At 39.9% G+C, this 18472-nt stretch overlaps 1 protein-coding gene across 10 annotated transcripts in view; it reads right to left on the minus strand.

Moving 5' to 3' along the window:
* PHF21A (PHD finger protein 21A) overlaps positions 1 to 18472 on the minus strand; it is a 260529-nt gene that overhangs the window by 232981 nt on the left and 9076 nt on the right. Inside the window, exon 1 of one of the 10 annotated variants that reach the window (XM_073348142.2) lies at positions 11825 to 13600. The exons of the other annotated variants lie outside the window; for them this stretch is intronic. The gene's annotated coding sequence lies outside the window, so the exon portion shown is untranslated. Of the gene's footprint in view, positions 1 to 11824; positions 13601 to 18472 lie in introns of those variants that run through there. 10 annotated transcript variants of the gene reach the window in all.

Raw genomic sequence — 18472 nt, forward strand, 5'->3', positions numbered from 1 at the left:
CCCAGGGACTTTGTGTCAGCATACAGAATGGAAGGCTAAGGACTAGGAGAAGCCTTAGAATTTCATGGAGGATAGGTCCATCAATGGATATTAGCCAAGATGGTCAAGGATGCAAGCCCATGCTCTGGGTGTGCCTAAGCCTCTGACTGCCAGATGATGGTACCAGATGACAGAGAATCAATCACTTGATGATTGCTCTGTTCATTCCCTTTGAAGCATCTGGAATTGGCCACTGTCGGAAGACACGATACTGGACTCGATGGATCATCAGTCTGACCCAGTATGACCATTCTTATGTTCAAGTCTCCAGGCCAAAGGAGATTAGATACATTCTGGAGATCAAAGAAGCAGCTGTCTTCACACACACACTTTTCCTTCCTTCCTTCCAGGTTTGTATTTTTTAAATGTGAATAAAAATCCAATGAATAAAATCTAGACAAACTCTGAGCTAAGTAGGGGAATGAAACCGAGCCACCACCACCCCCCAAAACAGTGTAAGCGAGAATGAGTTTTATTACCTCCTCAGAACTGCTACACAGAAGATATCAAATACAATCACTTGTTTTTTGTATGTATACAATGGTAACGACCTTCCCTTAGTGATTCTGCTAAGGAAGGGTGGCCTTAATGATTTCCCAGAGAATGCACTGAATCAGCACACAACTTGATCTCCCCAGCCACCATCACCCACTTTTACTGCTAATATTAAACATTTGAACTGTGATAGCATCTACAGGCTCCAATCAGAATAGAAGCCTCATCATGCTGGATACTGTAGAAAGCAGGTTAAAAGACAGAAGCCACAAAGAGCTCACAATCTAAGACAAATGACATTTGAAGCATGGGAAAAAATGGAACAGTCAATTATATAAAATCTTGTATATACATTGTGAAGTCCTGCCATCTACTACTATGGAGAGCTGGTTTTCTCCTTTGAACTCCTACCACACCTTCCTCATTAAATATGGTCCTTTTCTTGAATATAAACTTGCTAACAACTTGAGCAGCTTCTTCCCTCTTAATTTTCTGAAAACAGGTGTTTTCTAGAGATCAGAATTCCAAGGCCTATCCCAATCCCTAGCCTTCCAAGATCTGCTTGCCCTAGCTAAGAGAGAAATGAAGGAGAAGGAGGAAGAGACCACTCCCCTACCCCACAGCACCCCTTCCTGGCTCAAGAGATGTATGCACTAGCAAGAGTGAATCAAGTCTGAAATCTACAGATGTGATTGCCTTAGTTATATATAGCTCTAAAACTGACTTATCAGTAAAACTTAATGGCACTAAAACTGGACTTCTGAGGATAGCCATCCTTATCACCATTTTAAAAAGGGGCAATATCATGGTTAGTGGCCCCCAAAATTAACCTATCATTAAGATGTGCAATTTTCAGTATCACATGAGATTTGAGAAAAAAAATCAGAAAGGGATTAAACAATTCAAATCTCAGCTGGGCTACTCAAACAGAACGGCGGGTGTTGGTTTTATGGTGGGTAGCACTAGCATATATGCATATTATGCCAATCCTTCACCCACCTACAAGTTTCAGTCTTGTGGACAAGCAGGGTGTTGAAACTTATCCATTCCTAAAAGGGAGGGAACATAGACAAAAGGATCTAGGAGTCAAGAGTCCTGGATATCACCAGTTTGTGATTAACTCACTGTATAAACTTGGGCGAAAAATCACTTAAGTGCCTCATTTTCTCCAACTATAAAATGGAGATAATGGTGCTTCCTTAAATTTACAGGGGTTCTGCATAGATGAATCCTATTCAAACATCTTAAAGAACTTTGCAAATGTGAATAAAAGTATTTCATTAACCCCTGAAATAGTCTGTCCAGGTCAGGACAGAAAGCTCCAAGAGGATTTAAAACAAAAAAACAACCAACTTTGGCTTATCAGACACGAAAGATAAAATAAAAAGTAACTTCAGACTGCCACTCAATAGTGTCTGACATCTCAGTCCTACCCTTGCAAAGTCAGAATGAAAGTTCTAATACAAACCCTTTGTATGAGAGCAACTTTTATAAATTGAAAACTTCTGACAGTTAACTGGTTCCTACTGCAGTTACACAGCTTACTAGAAACTGTTCAAAATTCCACAAAAGATGAATATTAAATGTACAGGAAACATATATTCACAACTTGCCAAACATTAAAAATATGCATTCACACAAACTTAAATACATATACTGATCAAACAACTAGTTTGAACTATAATTTTGTGTTAAAATATATATTAACAGATTATTAAATGAACAGAAGTCAGGAAATTCTAAATAACCTGAACCACTGACATGTAAAAATCTATACTACATGGTGTGAAATTTTACACCAAAATATATATGCATAAAATGACCAGCTTATGATTACTATGAAAATGATAACTTTGAATTTTCTGGACTGTACACTCTACTTGCTTTTTTTAGGGAGCAAGGAAATGTCACAAGATGAAAGATGATAAAAGTTTCAAATACCCTGCGTACTGTGCAGTCTAAGAGTGCTTAAATGACATGATGCCCTAACAGGTCCTGTCATCTTGAGGGTAGCAGTCCACAAAGAGCCAAGCTAAGTCAGTGCCAGGAGGTGTAAAGTACACCCACCTGCACCAGATAAACCTGTTATATCCTGAGTGATTCATCCTTTCAGGAACTGCAGCCCAGAAGTAATTTTTTTCCCTAAAAATTATAAGCACCCAAAAAACAAGGCATTTATAATGAAAGCAATCTCTCCTTATGGTTGAGGTAGCACTTATCAGTAAACTTGTTCTTCAGGAGTGTCATCTCTGCATATTATAGGATTGGTGTCTCCTGGCCTTGACCTGGCTGCTCACCCCTCCCCACCCACCCTTTAGTTGCTTCCCTAAATCTGAGAGTCTTGACTGGAGTCTCCAAAGTGGAGAAGGTGAGCAGGGAATATGAATATGCAGAGGCCTCACTGAAAAACAGTTAATGGTAAATAACCTCTCTCCTCTGCATGTTCCCATCTGTGGGAGAGGAGTGAGCAGTACAACCCCCTCAGAAGGCGGGCTGAGGCATTCTATGTAAACAGTACGCAAAACCACCAGACAAGCAACAGCTCTTTACCTGTCATCCAGAGAGCATTAGAAGTGATCACAAATTCGCTCTCCAGATGACCTCAATGGGGGGACGAAATGTTGCTTCAAACACAGAGCTTCAAGCACACATCTATACAAATCTATGAAAAATACAATAAGGCAGCATGCAATGGCTGCTAACTTCAGATTAGTTGAATACCTTCTGATATCTTCAAGTAAATTAACATCTTCCAAGACATAACCAGGGTGTAAAAAAGACTTGGGGAAACAGAGACTGGATAATGGTCTGTACAGAATGGAAAAGGAAACTGGAGGTGGGGATGAGATCATTGACCAAATCACATTTGCCATATGAACTACAGTTTATAGAGGACTGGTCACTTGGCCTGTATCACACTATGTCTGTGGTCTGTAGCAATGGCTTGAGGAATGCCATCTTCCTAGGTGTAGGTATAAAGCAGCAGATCTCAACAAGAGGTCCAAGGGGCCCTGGGGGGCCACAAGCAGGTTTCAGGGTGTCTCCCAAAATAAACCAGAGAGCAGGGCTGGCGGTAGATTCACTGGTGCCCAGGGCAGAAAGCCTAAGCCTGAGCCCCACCACCCAGGGCTGAAGCGAGCAACTTAGCTTCACGAGGTCCGCTGCTGTGTGGGGCCCCAGGCAATTGCCATGCTTAGTACTAATGCCAGCCCTTATTTTTAATCTACTGGATATGCAGAAAAACAGTTGTGGCAAAGGCAGGCCTTGGAATTTTTATAGTATGTTGGGGGGGAGGGAAGGGTGACTCAGAAAGAAAAAGGTTGAGAACCCCTTGTATAAAGCAATGGTTCTAAAACTACGGGGGTGGGCCTCCCAAGGGAGGCACAGGAATATATCAAGGGAGGCACAAGCTGTACTTTAAATAAAAAAAAAAAAAGAGTTCTGGGCTGTCAGCCCCCAGCGGCTGGGGCTCCTGAAGAAGGGCCGTGCACATCCAGGAAGCAGGGATAAACGGGACAGCTGGAGCCTCGCCACCCCAGTGCTGACAACTGGAGCTCCACGGTCCAGACTCAGGCTCTCCTCCCCGCCCCGCCCATCCCTTACCATGAGGCAGCTCAGACTCAGGCTCTCCTCTCCCCTCCCCCCAATCCCTCAGCTGGAGGTGGCAAGGCTCCAGCTGTCAGCCCAAGGGTGGCAATGAGGCGCAAAGTCCGCTCTGAAAAGTGAGCTTGACAAGTATAACTTTCACATTGCCTCCCTTCTGCGCTGCTGCTGGCGAGACGCTGCCTTCAGAGGTGGGCACCAGGCCAGCAGTTGCTGCCCTCTGCTTTGCCTTCAGAGCTGGGTGGTGGTACATGTACTTGGGGAGGGGGGCATAAATGACAACAGACACAAAAAGGGGGGGAGGGGATGGGACTCGATCAAATAAATTTGAGAACCCTGGTATTAAAGGACACTGACAAACAGCAGACCAAAAGTCCCAAGGGTGTTATGACACAAGACTCCCACCCCAAAGCAAAAGAGAAACGTGCACTGGAATGAACATCCCCTGAGAAGCTGAATGCATACACCCACCTTGTGGTGTCCACAGCACAGCCAAGTGTATCGCTAAGAAGAAATACTGTTTCCTTTGAAGCAGCCATCAAGGCAAAGCAATTAACCTCAAACATCCCTCTGGGATGCAACCTTTCCATAAACTAGGTTATTTTAAGGTGAGTAAAGACTTTTGTTCTGAGCATGTGAAGCTGAAATTACAATCCACAACGCCTAGTAGGATCTCAAAACAGTTCTTAATGTTCAAAGTATAATAGACTGCAACATTAAAAGAGGTTTGTTTGGTCAAAAGTTCCTCCTTTTCAATAGGATCCATTAGACTTCCAAAAAACATACCTTTATTCAGGCTATCACCCAGTTGCACTGTTACGGAATCTATTTGTGGACCAGTTTAGATATAGCCATGAATGCCCTGAGGTTCAAGACAGACGAGGCAGGATAGCAGGGTGGTTTTTTTTTTAGTGGGTTGGGGGGGGGTTAAAGTTTGCTGCTTAAAAGGAAGAATCTCGTGGATGTTTGTGGATAGTTGGACTAATAGTAGGCTGGAGTTTGTCACTTTAAAAGGCAATATAACATGTATGTCACCTTATAGGAACCATTTCTTGTGCTGTGGGGGCCGATGAATAGCACTACAGGGCACTAATTTCTTGGTGTTGTCGATGTCAGTCTTGGTTAAGAATTTCAAAATTACAAATTAAGTGCTTTCCCATTGGGCACTGTTGTTACCTGAATAATCAGGCTCAATAAAAAAAAAAAAAAAAAACACTTCCAAGGCACTTGCACCTGAAACAGATAGTCTGCTACACCCAAATGGAGGGTACAAATCCAAGGTCTTCCTGGTACTGCAGCAGAACTGATTCCCGAACTGAAGCATTGGAGATGTGGCATCAGAAGGCTCAATCAGATCTGAACCGAGACCTTCAGTGGCAAGGCAGAGTGGTCCAAGGAGTGGCTGCCAAAACGAATTTTTATTTTAAAAGGTGTTGTTCCCTGAAAGCTAAGGGGACATTACTGCGCAGTCAATTGCACATAAAAAGGAGAAGCATGCTGGTTCGCTGAATCTATGTCAGTGAATGATAAAGGACCAGAATCTGGGAAAGCTCTTTACAGCTCATCTTCAGAAAGAAAATACTAACACTGGTGTTTGGAATCTAGGTGCCTCCAGGCAATAATGGCATTTGATAGTTAAAAAGTCAGAGCATCAGCACCAGAAGAGAAGTCTGTCATTTTTAGAGCCAATATATAGTGCAACGAGTGAGACCCAGTAGATACTGAAGCCACTTCAATCTGGGTCTTGGGACAGTTTCCAAGGTTTCAGTGCCAAGTTGTCTCAGAGCTCAGAAAACCTAGTTAGGAAACCTAGTTGAAGGGTTTCAGAGCCAACATAGGCCATTCCAGGTCCTGCTCAGGACCCCAGACTGAAAACATGAACAGTTCTACTGATTTCATCTGGAGGGACTCCAACAAAAGGAATGCCTAGAGGTCCATTCAACTATCTCTGTATGGCCTAGAAGTAAACCATTAGTAGACACAACTGCTGAGTAGTGTATATGTGAAACTAAATGTCTGATGCTGAAAAGACTCCAGGATAGGAGACCCAGATTTAAGAATGCTGACTCAGTAGAACCCCAGAGAATCAGGGGACTATGGTGCCATCTATAAAAACCAATAGTCAATGATGCCAGGTTCTCGGCACCGGACTCAGTCAATCTAGAAAGGTCTGGGGATCTATAAGACACTTATGCTAGATGTAGAACCTCCATGCGTGAAATTCTCCTGAACCTATAGCACTGGATCCTCAGCACTGGACTAAGCATAGAGTTGATGGAGAAAAAATCAAGGGTGCGGGTCTTTCAGCACCTTGACATTCACACACCTTTAGTAAGCAGCACTCCAGGGACAGTCCCTGGCGTTGGCGCTGGACCTAGTTGACCTGGATAAACCCAAGGACCTGAGTATTTCTGTTAATGGGCACCAAACCACACTGAAAAATTGTTTATCCAAGATAACAATGCTGGATATTTGGCTCTGAACTACATTGAACAAGATGGATCCAAAGATCCTACTGTCATGTGAGTTGGGTAAAGAATCACCTCAGCTAGTGGTTTTCCAAATTCACTGGTAGAACCAGGGATCTGAGTGACACTTATACCGTGCACTGATCCACCAGAGTCTATTGTGACAGATGCAGATGACCCAGAATGATGCGTGGACATTACATGGGCAAGAACCACTTGATGAAGTGGTTAGAGAGTCCATGGTATTATACCCTAGGCACTGGATTCTGACAACCTGGGGATCTTAGTGCCACTTCTAGTGGACAAACCATTTCTGGCTCACCAGTCGACACCATGAGGACCTGGACACCAAATAAAGTCATCCTGGAGGGATCCTGGGACCGCAGTAACATGTGAACTATACCAGAACTTCATCACTGGTCTCAGTCAACTGGTTAAGACCAGGGACCTAGTCAATGCTTAAGCACAGCACAGAGACACTTGGACTAGCAGATCTTCATAGATGATGCTGGACTTACACATTGCCAGACTTAGTCCACTGGACCTGAGGAACTTCCCTCATCAATAGGAGGATATGAGGCAGCCCTCCTGCTCCATGCAGGTCCAGAAATGCTTGTACCCAACAGATCCCATTTTTTCTTTGTTCTTTTAAATTAAACTAAAACTAAACAGCCCTGAAAGGGCAGAAGAAAAGGAAAGATCAACAAAGTAAGCATCAAGAATACTGCATGCAATATGAGCTTCCTCCACCTCTGGCTGTTAAGAAGGAACTGAAGGGCAGTTGGGGCCCCTTTTACACTCTCTGAATCCTCCACAAAGGGAGGAGGAGAGAAGACACCCAATGGACACTTATCAAGAATATTCCACAGCTCAACCCCAGGAACCATCAATCCTATAAGTGGAAATATACAGATGTCACGAGAAGAAGAAACACAGTACTACTACAGTGATTACTGTAATACAGACTGAATTTATACTATTTGTGTAAGTTCCCAGCTCTTGAAAAGGACATTCAGGAAAAGTGCTAACGTTAAGCTGTGTAGATGTATGCAACACATACAATACCATAACTGCAACACAACTCATGCGTCAGCCGTTTACAATACATTAAGAACATATACCACGAATGGCCAAACCACAGCTCATGAGCCACACTCAGCTCTTTTACAGTTAAAGTGCAGCTCACAGAGCCCCCCCCCCATCCTCCCCCCGTTCTCCCCCTACCAGACTGGTGGGGGGGAGGCTCAGGGCTCCTGCCCTGCAATGGGGTTGTGGGGCTAGGGGCTTCTGCCCGGAGGTGGAGCGGTGTCTCGGGACTTCAACTCCACAGGATGCGTCTGCTGGGGCTTCAGCAGGAGGGGGGCTGAAGCCTGGAGCCTGAGCAGGAGCCTCCCACAGGACCGAAGCCCTGAGGGCCCCCCCACCAAGGCTGAAGCCCCAAGACCCACCCTCCCTGCAGGGCTGAAGCCCCAAGCCCTGGCAGGTGCACCCCAGCTCTTGAACTTCTGAAGAATGTCATATGCAGCTCGGAGGGTCAGTAAGTTTGCCCACCCCGACATATATTCATATCTGTATGACACAATGCATCACTAAAGCATTGCAGTTGGTATTCTCCCAGTCTGTGAAGAAACTGCAAGTGTAACAATTTCAACAGAACTACAGTAGAATCTCAGAGTATTGAACACCAGAGTTACAAACTGACCAATCAACCATACACATCATTTGGAACTGGAAGTACGCAATCAGGCAGCGGCAAAGACCCAAAAAAGGCAAATAAAGTACAGAACTGTGTTAAATGTAAACTACTAAATAAAGGGAACATTTAAAACAAAAAAAGATTTGACAGGAAAGGAAACTGTTTCTGTGCTTGTTTAATTGAAATTATGATGGTTAAAAGCAGCATTTTTCTTCTGCACAGTAAAGTTTCAAACCTGTATTACATCAAGTTCAGTTGTAAACTTTTGAAAGAACAACCATAGCTTTTTATTCAGTTACGAACAACTTCCATTCCCTAGGTGTTCACAACTCGGAGATTCTACTGTATTACAACTCCAGGAACAATGGAAACTACCACACAGGATTTAACTAGTTGGTCCAATTGATCCAATATCCCCTGTCTGACAGTGGTCAACATAAAATTCTTCAAAAAGCATAAACGTTCCCCCACACAAAAAAATTATTCACAAACATGCCCATAGTTATAATGTCTTCCAACCCAAGGCACTGGTTGCCTTATGTCATGAAGCATATGGGTTTACATCCCTTAAAATGTTTATCCGGTATAACTGAGAATATTCTTGCTATTCAGGTTATCTAAGCCTCGCCTGAATCTTATTAAGTTCCTTGCCTCAATAATATTGTGGCAGGGAGTTTCACAGATTAATTACTGATTGTATAAAATTATTTTCTTTTACTAACTTTACATTTGTTACCTTTCAATTTCAGCGGGTGTGCCTCTGTTCTTGTACCACGAAGGAGGATAACATAAGTATACCTGATTTTGTACCACTCATTGTTTTATAAAATTGTATCATGCCCACCATAAGAGAAAATTTTCTCAAAAATTTATATGCCAAGTAGAGCTGTCAAATGATTAAAAAAATAGGTATCACGATTAATCACACTGTTAATAAGAGAATGCCATTCATTTAAATAATTTTGGATGTTTTCTACATTTTCAAATATATTGATTTCAATTATAAACACAGAATACAAAGTGTACAGTGCTCACTTTGTATTTATTTTATTATAAATATTTGCACTGTATAAAATAAAAGAAATCGTATTTTTCAATGTACCTACTACATGTAATGTAGTGCAATCACTTTATCATGAAAATTGAACTTACAAATGTAGAATTATGTACAATAAAAACCTGCATTCAAAAATAAAACTATAAAACTTTAGAGCCTACAAGTCCTTGTTCAGCCAATCGCTCAGACAAAACAAGTTCGTTTACGTTTTCAGAAGATAATGCTACCTCCTTCTTGTTTACAACGTCACCTGAAAGCGAGAACAGGCGTTCGCATGGCATTATTGTAGCCGGTGTCACAAGATATTTACATGCCCGATGCGCTAAAGATTCATGTGTCCTTTCATGCTTCAAGCACCCTTCCTGAGGACATGCGTCCATGCTGATGATGGGTTCTGCTCGCTAATGACCAAAAACAGTGCAGACTGACACATGTTCATTTTCATCATCTGAGTCAGATGCCACCAGCAGAAGGCTGATTCTTTTTTTTAATAGTTTGGGTTCTGCAGATTCTGCATCAGAGTGTTGCTCTTTTAAGACTTCTAAAAAGCATGCTCCACACCTGATCCCTCTCAGATTTTGGGAGACGCTTCAGATTCTTAAATTTTGGGTCAAGTGTTGTAGCTTATCTTTAGAAATTTCACATTGGTATCTTCTTTGCATTTTGTCAAATTTGCAGTGAAAGTGTTCTTAAAATGAACATGTGCTGGGTCATCATCTGAGACTGCTATAACATGAAATATATGGCAGAATACAGGTAAAACGGAACGGGAGACATAGAATTCTCCCCCAAGGAGTTCAGTCACTAATTTAATTAACCCATTTTTTTTTTAAATGAGTGTCGTCAGCATGGAAACATATCCTCTGGAACAATGGCTGAAACATGAAGAGGTATATGAATGTTTAGCGCAGGGGGCATATAAATATATTGCAATGCCAGCTACAAAAAGCCATGCAACTGCCTGTTCTCACTTTCAGGTGACACTGTAAACAACAAGTGGGCAGCATTATCTCCATAAATGTAAACAAACTTGTTTCTCTTAGAGGCTGACTGAACAAGAAGTAGGACTGAGTGGACTTGTAGGCACTAAAGTTTTATATTGTTTTTTTTTTAGTGCAATTATGTTACAAAAAACCCTACATTTGTAAGTTGCACTTTTATGATAAAGACATTGCACTACAGTACTTGTATGAGGTGAATTGAAAAATACTATTTCTTTTATCATTTTTACAGTGCAAGTATTTGTAATCAAAAATAATGTAAAAAGTAAGCACTGTACACTTTGTATTCTGCACTGTAACTGAAATAGAGATTTGAAAATGAAGAAAAACATCCACAAATATTCAATAAATTTCAGTTGGTATTCTATTGTTTAACAGTGCAATTAATTGCGATTATTTTTTTGAGCTTATCCCGTGAGTTAACTGCGATTAATCGACAGCCCTAATGCCAAATAATTGTCAGAAAGTGGCAAAACCACAAACTGACACCCTATATTATAGGTATACTATGTATGTGTCTACATCATCCAATACGGGCACATATACAATATGGCAGTTGCCTTTCTCAGATGGACATACTAAACACTATGTAACACATTTTGATATATTATATTCTGTACACTAAAACTCAGTTTAAAAGGAATTAAACAGCACCCAGCCCTACTCCCTAGCACGAACCCTAAAAAAGGCATAAAATTATGGGACAACTCTTCACCATACTCTAATGCTCACACAAACTATTTCCACTTAACAGACTCACATCCCAGGGAACTTTCTTCTTCCTCCAACTGATAAACAAACACTACATACAACAAACTAATTTCCTCTCACAGTATAATACAAAACCTTATTTACAATCTTATGCTAGCCCTATAATCACGTAACACATTGCACATTTTAATCTGTACACACCAACTATTTGCTGATAATATCAAGGTCATAATGAAAGTGTTGTATTATTCTGTGATAGAAGTCAATATATTGTGTATACTGTTTCCCTATCAATCTAATGTCTTTGGGGCAGGGGCCATCTTTTTGTTCTGTGTTTGTACGACACTGAGCACTGGGGACCTGGTCCATGACTAGTATCCAGAGATATAGTAATACAAATTACAACATAATGTGCAAAAATATATTTTTCATTTTTAGTTGACTCTGTGCATCTTTCATCTTGACTTTTGCTCTAACAAGTTATTTAAAAATACATTTATCCCAATTCAATTACTGCACATCGTCCAACCAGCACAATGAACAAAATGAGAACTAATAGCATATGATCATGTAATTAAAGATCATAATTCATACTCCCAAGGGAGAAGAGTTAAGATTGTACATGGAATTATAGCTTTGCCATTTCTTGACTTTGTAAAGTGAAGCATTCAAAAGTTCTCAATGTAGCTTTTTTATATGGCAGAGAATAAGGCTAACTTTACTAAGTGTATCATAAACACAGCAGGACACTTACTACACACTGCCTCATTCAGTGCTCATCTTCTCAGATATGTTGTGATGAGGTCAAGCTTTATTCAGAAATTAGAAAGCGAAAACCATTCACTTTAATTCTGCCCCTAAAACAATAAAAATAAAATTAAAAAACTCTGTCCCCTTGTGTATACACACAGATATGTACTCCTGTAACTGAATACTGTGAAAAGTACATAGTAAACTATGCTTCAAACTACCTAGTAGATAAAACACAGAATAATAGGGAAGACTCACTGACATAGTCCATCTGATTGTGAAATTAAATTAGCTTTATATGTAACTATACCATTCTCTGAACTGAACTAAAGGAAGGCTGTGTTGGTTGTCCAAGTGTAGCTACGTTACCATTATCCTTATGTAAGGAACAGTACCTGATCATGCAATGAAAGATTGCATCATAATACACTCATACAAGAGACCAGTTAAGGTTGTGCATGCAACCTTAATTTCTACATGTCCTAACTAGCTTATTAGCCTTAACTATAATGGGGCTGGTGCTTCCCTATGATCTATGTAACCTGAATGTTATTTGGTTCTTCGGTGTCAAATCCTACATTTAGTACTCATTTCTTTGTGCACCAAACAACTTCCCTTTCCTCATTCAAATCCCTGCCTGAAAGCACATTTCACTCCCATGTCGTTCCAGTGATAACTCACCAAATATAAGTTAAAGAAAAAAAAATCTGCAGGACTTCAAGAATGAACAACCATCCAATATATCTGTATGTCTGAACTGTAAAGTCTGTGTCTTATAAGACTATAAACTCCTCTGGGGCAGGGACTGTTTGTTTGTACAGTAATACTCAGTAACTACATAATAATTTGAGGATGTTCCTGTTCAGAAGGTAACCATATTCAAGGCTATCAGAAATGACAGGAGGCAGAATTCTGCTGAATTAAGCAAAAAATCAAGGAGGCCTGTGTTCTAGTTCCAGGTCTGCAACTGATTTACTCTGATCTCAGCCCCCTAATCTATAACATGGGGCTAATAATACTTAGCTGCCTACTTCCTTCACAGAATAAAATAATGGGCCACATTCTCAAGTGGTGTAAATCAGACTAACTCAATTGACCTGAATGGAGCTAAGCCTATTTACATCAGCTGTCAGTCTGACCCAAACTTTGTAAAGTCTTTTGAAAATTATATATATAAGCCAACAAAGAACATCCTAAAGTTTTGTTATACTACTTTACGGTGCTCTCTGTACTCTCCTTCCCACCCCTATGCTCTAACTATTGCTCTCAAAATTACCAGACCCCATATGCCCACAAGCATACTTACCCACCTCAGCTTGGGCCTTCCCTCTACACTCTATCATCCCATCAACCCCAGATCTCCCTACTACTATTCCTCCTTGGAAGGACATTAAGGAAGGTTTAGCTCTCTCCTCCCTCCATAAGTAATTCATCCTTTTAATGCAGTATCTAGGATTGGATGGGGAAGGCATCAAAAGCTGGGGTGGCCACATTTATTGTGGACATACAGACTGGGAGTTCTGAGAGCAATAACTAGCCGGAAGGAGGGATTTAAGTAGAGTTACAAACACCAGAGTTAAAAACTGATCAGTCAGTCACACATCTTATTTGGAACCAGAAGTACACAATCAGGCAGCAGAGACCAAATATAAATAAAAAAGCAAATACTGTGTAATATTGTGTTAAATGTAAAACTACTAAAAAAAACAAAGGGAAAGTTTTTAAAAATTGACAAAGTAAGGAAACTGTTTCTGTGCTTGCTTTGTTTAAATTAAGACAGTTAAAAACAGCATTTTTCTTCTGCACAGTAAAGTTTCAAAGCTGTATTAAGTCAATGTTCAGTTGTAAACTTTTTGAAGAACAACTTTTTGAAGAACATTTTGTTCAGTTACGAACCTTCATTCCCAAGGTGTTCATAATGGTAGTTCTACTGTAACTGTACAGTTATTAATGCAAATTTTTTCTGATGGCCATTAGCAGCCAATATGAACAGAGAAACTTTGCAAACTATAACATTATAAAACATGTAATGGGAACACTTATTCCAATCAGATAAGAAATTGTGTTAGTGTACAATTTTAGTTTGTGTATAGTGAAAATAAATGGAATTCACAGCCAGCATGCAAGACTGCTGTACAACTGAGGTAGATATGGACATTTTTATTGTTTATTATTCATATGGCACAAGTGTCCAAAATGCCACTTTCCAGTTGTGCAATTCCCTGCTCTCTGATTATTATAGATACTTCATTTGAACAGTCATTGTATGGTCATTTATGACTAAAATTATCATGCAGATCTCTCTGTTCTGAATGGCTATTATAATCTCTTTATACAGATTGACTGACACTTTCAAATTTTCAAGTTCTGTGCTACCAATGAAGTCACAGGAATCAGAAAAATTCCACATTTTACATGAAAAAAAGAAAACTACCAAAAAGTTTTAACTGGACCAATTTCACTTCTAAAATGAGGTTTATGAACCAAAAAACCAAAACAAAAACAACCCCCCCCCACACACACACACACAAAATATTGAAATATTTAATTTCTTCCTTCCACCTCTTTCTTTGCATCTTTCACTCCCTACAGTTCAAGACTTTTCTCTTACATTGTTTATACTGGAAGAATATCAACCCCTCACAATTCAGATTTATCATTACACGTCAGGAAAAAAGTCACATAGGGGACTGGAAACTGCTGTGAAAGGGTCTCACAAAGAAAGCAAGGGCAAGCTCCCTCCCCACAATATAATAAGCTTTAGTCCCATAAAAAGTGACATGATTCTTACTGTCCACTGTTCCTAGAAACCCAAAGAGACAGGAAGGGGCAACAGTGCAGAGGACGTGAACACAAAAGTTAATAATGGTACTGTCAGTGTACATTTTTAATGGCACACTTAACCTTGTTAGAAAGGTGAGGGAAAGGCAGCAAAGCATATGGAGAACATCCATCTTCCATCTCTAACCTCTCCTGACCCTTGGGCCATCCCTTCCATGGCCACAGAGATGGATCCCTGAGGACTAACTTCTGCCAGGCTTGGGTGAAGACAGACAATGAAGTGCTACCTATCCAACAATGTCTTGTGGCCATAAGCAGAGATCTGACAGATTTTCATCCCTTTGCTCATGCAAGGGATCACATGAACCTCAATTCTTAAAAACAATGAGACGAAGTTACCCCTTATGTAGCATGCTGAAGTCACTAATTACACCAGGGATATATCTGGCTTACTGTAAACAAAATAGAACATTTATTTTGGGGACAAAAACCCTGATGACCTCCAACGAGGAGATGGGGAGAATGGGTAAAGGATTACAAAAGGGAAGGAAGAAGGGAAATTACAGGAGTTCAGAAACTGAAAAGAAAGGTCCAAAAGGGTCTTTTTTTTTTTTTTTTAATTTAAAGCATTTTCCTTTCAGCAGTTTGACAGCAAATTTAGTTTGTGTTTAACAGCTTTTCTCTTCATTTACAATTTCAATATTAAATTTAAAATGTCAGTATAACAACTTCTTATTAACACAGTAACAGTCTTATCATGAGCTAATCAACTCTGAGGCCAAGAAGATACTGTTATTACCCCCTAAAAAGGAACCACCTTCAATTTAACATTTAAAGTAACTGTCCAACATGTCTATGATTTGATTGGCTACAATTGTATTTCAGTATAACAATTACAGTACTCATAAGGTGCTTTTATCTTAAGCAACTACTCCAATAGTCTTTTTCTATAAAAATTCTATACCAGCAATCAGGCATTCATGAACAGCCTCTGTAACAACACGGCAAAAACTTCTCAAGTTTCAAGCTATGGCAAAATTGTTATATAAACAATAATGAGAAATATCTGAAGCAGGGAAAAGAGTTTTGTTTAATTTGAGTTTGAAGCTAATTGAAATCTGGTAAAACATGGCAATCAGCAGCCCTTAAAACTGAAACTTTAAGCTCTGATCCTGCAATGAGCTCCAGGTTGTCCTGCAATGAGCCCCCCTGCCCTCGAGTAAAGTCCTACTGAAGTCAATAGAACTCAGTGGGATAAAAAATTTCCACCTACATAGAATTCACTTCAGGACTCAAGCTCTGGTGACCCAAAGGATAAGTACTGCATGGACAGAAGTAGTTCATTATTCTAACTCATTTCAGCCTTAATCTGCAGACATCCTCTCCATGGGATAAAGGTGGAGTTCTGTTTGCCAGATCCTTTAATTTTTGGTCTCTCTAAAGAGAATGCCAACAAGAAGACCAATTAATACCAAATATGATGGTTAATTTGTAAGACAAAACAGGAACAGGATTGGTATCACCATCTCAATTCACAGAGACCAAATAGACGTGAAATTGTAAGAAATTTTGTTTATTATGGACTTAAACTGGATTCAAGTCAGTGAAAGGCTTCATCATATCTCTCACTACCAGTCCCCTGAGCCCTCCAGGTTCCTTTTTTAAGTTACAAAAAGATACGTTTACAATGCTGTTAAAAACTGACCATTTACCCTGTCTTGCTGGTACAACAACTTTGAATACAGACTTATCAATGCTATAGCTTGGGCACAACAAGGACTAATTTCTGGCTACTTTTTTACTTTGGCCAATTAAAGCAAAAAACCCTTTAATAATATAATCTAGCACTTATATAGTGCTTTTTGTAAGTAGATCTCAAAGTGCTTTCCAAACGAGGTCAGTATCATTATCCTAGTTTTACAGAGGGGGAACTGAGACACAGTGAGATTAAGTGACTTAACTAAGGCCACCCAAAGGCCAACAGTAGAGACAGGAATAGAACACAGGCCTCCTGAGTCCCATTCCAGTGCTCCATCCATTAGACCACATTGCCTAGTGAAGTTTGACTCTTACCCTTATGCACTAGGTCCAATTATATTTTTATAACAGGGTGAAACTCTGGCCCCACTGAAGTCAATGGCAAAGCTTCCATTGACTTCATTGGGGCCAGGATTTCACTCCAAGTCATGACACATGTATCCAACCCTGTTACAATACAAGATATGCTTACAGAGCAACTTTTTTCACAACACAACTCTGTGTCACGTACGCCTGTACATCCACACTTACCACACTCTCTAACAGTATTTTTATCAGTGAATTCTGGGTAAACAGGACATCTATCACATACTACCTCAGCAGGGTTAGAGTCCTTGGAAGAGACACACATAGAGCAGCACCAGCAATATGTTCGGCAATGCCATCTGAGATGTCCTACCACACAAAGAGCTAGGAAAGAGGTCCAGCATACCCAGATACACAGGAACAATTAGGGGTTTCACCCTTACACCACAATAACGGTCATCTTTCTGTAACCAGGTCATTGCACTATCTTACAGAGCAGGCTTCTGGCAAGGGTGACACATGGTTAGCTGACATAGCTACTAACAGAGTATTAACTATGTTGTGTGTGGATATAGAACATATTTAGAGAAAGCTATGACTAACTAGTTATGCATACGAACAAGGCATTATTTAAACAAATTTGTATATGAATTTCCTTTTTTGCAGATGAGTTTTAAAGACAATCACCAGAAATAAAATGCTTAATATACACAATACACCAGCTCTGAAAAAATAAACTTCATGCCTCAAAAGGAGCTAATTACCATCTAAATATTTAAAATATTTTGAAATGCATATGATGGGTAGAAGAGAGAGTTACTATTTTGATAACTGTTATGCAAATATATATTCAAATAATGTGTACTGCGGATAAAATTCCCTCTCAGATCTTCATAGGAAAGCTCCAACTTTCCGCACAGGTATAAGGAGAGCATACAGACAACTAGATGTGCTCCGTGAGTCAGAGAAAATTATTTTACCATAAGGACCTGTATGAAAACTAGTTACTGCATATGCCCAGAAGCCACTTTCCAAGATTAAACATCTAAGGCCCCCATCCAGAAAAAACTTACACATGCCGAAGTTTAAGTATGTGAGTTTTCTTACTGATTTCAATAGGACTACTCACATGTTTAAGTCAAGTACATATATAAGGTTTTGCAGGATTGGTGCATTAAATATTTAAATTTATTTCTTCAACCACTGATTTCAGATTTTTTGCTCTTGTATAACTTCACAACTACTTTGATTTTTAAAATAAACCACTAAGAAAAAGTTAATTATGTAACAAAAAGGTGTTCTCCCTAAATACTTGTTTAGAGAGAGTTAAAACTGTTTACTTAAAGCAAAAATTTAGGACACTTAGAAATTTCTATATCAAATTTGGTGTGCAAGACCTTGGACAAGGAACAAATTTATCTCTGGTTTAACTCCACTGAAGCCTATCAAGGTATGCAAGGGATTAAATTGGCCCAATATATTTGTAAGGGTTAAAAATTAATTAAAAGTGATTCTACAGTCCTTATTCAGGCAAGACACCCACCGACTTCAATGGGAACTCTCCCTATGTTAGGGAATGATAAGCAATGCTCAAAGACACTTGAAATCAAAATATCTGAATGTAATTTAATCCTTCTCTTACCTGCCAAAACCTGAATTCAGGGTTCTGTGTTTCCCTGGTAACAGCTAATGACATCACTAACCCCTAATGCAGTGAAAGGAAGGCACTTCTCTGCTCCAGAGGTTAGTTATGGTATCACTGGACCTCAATAAACACAGAACACTGAAGTCATATCTTGGCAGGCAA

This window comes from Lepidochelys kempii, chromosome 6, assembly GCF_965140285.1.
Source record: "Lepidochelys kempii isolate rLepKem1 chromosome 6, rLepKem1.hap1, whole genome shotgun sequence".
NCBI lineage: Eukaryota > Metazoa > Chordata > Testudines > Cheloniidae > Lepidochelys > Lepidochelys kempii.